We start from the raw sequence: 2,980 nt of genomic DNA, 5'->3' as shown, positions 1-2,980 counted from the left end.
AGGTCACCTTAATGTGAGCCGTTTTCTGGGGGTGTACTTTATATATTTTTTTATTTAGCTATTATATACACAGTATACATTTGGTTTAACATTGTTTTTGAGCCTATATACCTTGTACATGTACTTATAGTATTATTATTATTATTATTATTATTATTATTATTATTATTATTATTATTATTAATGTAAACCTGCACTTAAACTCACTTATTTACAAAAAGTTAAATATCAAAGTATTTTATCTACAGCGGAGTAATACCAAATATTCTGGAAAAATACTATAATTTTGCCTATTGTAAATAACCACATAGGCAGTTTAATTCAAAATCAAATTTAAACTACGCTAATATTTTTGACTGAATTTACGCCTTCGTAAACTGTCTTTATTACGACTGACCCTAATGGAAATAAGTCACTTTGTATAATTTTTTATGTTATTCTAGGTAATTTACACTATATATGATGATTCTACTTATGTGTACCTGTGCCTAAATAAACTTACTTATTGTAACCAGATATAAATATGAAAATAGTTTATTACCACTGTAATTTCCTTACAGTGGTAATAAACATAATAGGTCCAGTCCCTGGACCTATTATGTTTGTAATATTAAGGTATACTTTTAAAGTTGTACCATTGTCCATTTATCTACCTCTCTTAATTACATTTAACTGAAGTTAACTGCATAAGAAATACTTCTAAATAATCTATGTCCAGTTCTTAAGCATCAGGACTAATTTGCCCTAAATGTATTGCATGCTGGTGGCTTTCTTGGGTGGTTAACAATATTTTATTATATGTAAACTACATTTCTGTCTACTTCATAAAATAAATAAAACACTGAATTTGAATTTTGAACTTTTGACTCCCCTCAAGGAAGGTTCCTTGATGTTGGTGAGGGGCTCTTGATTTAGGGAATTGGATCTGTGCTCCAGTTCCCCGAATTAAGCCTGAATGCCTTCCACATCCCCCCCCCCAGGCGCTGTATAATCCTCCGGGTTTAGCGCTTCCCCCTTGATTATAATAATAATAATAATGAACTTTTGACTACCATGATGGGTATGGGGCACTTAATACACATATCAAACTAACACATTAAACTTAATTTCATTTGAATCAATAACTAAATCACATTACATATGGTCATTATAGATAATAGTAACATTTTATAAAGACTTGGTTTAGGATATCCTCAAATTTCTCAAAATGATTTGTTGTCAAGATCTGAGTTGTAAAGGAAGAATTTCGCATTTCGAAACAGTAGAAGTTGGTATAATTAATTATTTTTTGCCCGGTCGCCGAAAAGATTAGCAGAGATCACTTTGCACCTACTGAACGGCTAGTTTATTGTGCACCTTCTGCTCACAATTTTGCAGTAGTACCCACATTAGATGGTCAGGCTTCAGACACCTTTTATTGTACAACAATAAAGCAGTGGAACAAACTGCCTGAACATGTCAAAGCCTGTCATATCATGAACAAATCCAAGAAGAGAGCTAAAAAGTACCTAATGAATGAAGCTACAGAAAGGGAGGAGAGTGATTTCTTGTATACCTAACATACATGTACCTATTACTGTAACATTCATGTACCTATTACTGTGATCTGATCCTTTCTTTAATGTTAATGTAAATAACTCAGCTTACCTTATTCCTTGTATATCTCCTTTTACTGTAACTGTTTTTTAATAGATGAGTTACTTAGCTGTTTTTAACTTAAGGTTTAAATAATAAGATATTACAAAGACCCCAATGGAAATAAGTCACTTTGGCTTTTTTGGGTTATCTTAGGTAATATACATATATGTTGTTATGTATGATAATTTATGTACTGTATCTGTATCTGTACCTGAATAAACTTACCTATCCTGTGAGCTATACTTCAAGTTATCGGTATAAGTTCCGTAGACTGGTTTAAGTTCTATCTTAACAACAGGAAACAAATTGTCAAAAATCAACAAAACAGAATCAGAACCCCTGCCGATAGCATGTGGAGTTCCCCAAGGTAGTATTCTGGGTCCCTTATTATTCTTATGTTATGTAAACGACATGCCCATCAGTTAAGTACAAACTCCTACTGTATGCGGATGACAGGTGAAGACCCACAAGATATAGCTAATGTAATAACACTGGAACTGGAGTCCTGCAGCAAATGGTTAGTAGACAACAAACTATCGGGAAAACGGAAGCCATACTCTGGCACGAAACAAACTGAGAAGGGCTAATAATTTTAATGTCAGGTGTAATGGGAAGCCCATCACTTCAGTTTCCTCAGTAAAATATCTGGGAATTCCCTATGACCCATGCATGTCAGGAGAACTGATAGGGAATAGTGTAGTGAAGAAAGCGAATGCCAAACTGAAGTTCCTCCACAGACAAGCACAGTGTCTACTTACTGAGGCTCGCAGGACTATGTCTATTGTTTAGCCCTTATACAATGGCACACGGACTACGCTTGCGCTTCATGGTACTCTGCCTTAAAAATTAAATGAAAGATATCATATCACCCAGAACAAAATGGTAAGTTTCATCTTGGACCTGGGCCCAAGAGAACATGTAGGCCAGGATGAATTACAACAATTGGATATGCAGAATGTTGAAGTTAAATCTTGCTGCCAATTTTGTCAATGCTGGGAACCAAAGCAATCATAGTACTGGGGGGATGGGAGCACAACTTCATAGTGCCCTCAGTCAGTCGCCAGGCTTCAAACACCTTTTATTGTACAGCAGTAAAGGAATGGAACAGACTGCCCGCACATGTCAAAGCCAGTCATAGCATGAACCAGTTCAAGAAGAGAGCCAAAAGGTGCCTGATTATTATTATTAAAGATTCGCCGGTATTCTCCCGGCCCGGGCTTTTTCCAAGTGGTGGCCCGGCTTTGGCTCCCTCTTTAGGGAGTGTCTGAGACCTAAGTCTCCCATTGGAGGAGGCACAAGTACCTCCTCATCTTTGGGACCAACTGTCCCCAGGCCTAGCCAC

This window comes from Cherax quadricarinatus, chromosome 41 (genome assembly GCF_038502225.1).
Source record: "Cherax quadricarinatus isolate ZL_2023a chromosome 41, ASM3850222v1, whole genome shotgun sequence".
Lineage (NCBI taxonomy): Eukaryota > Metazoa > Arthropoda > Malacostraca > Decapoda > Parastacidae > Cherax > Cherax quadricarinatus.
This window is presented reverse-complemented; position numbering follows the sequence as displayed.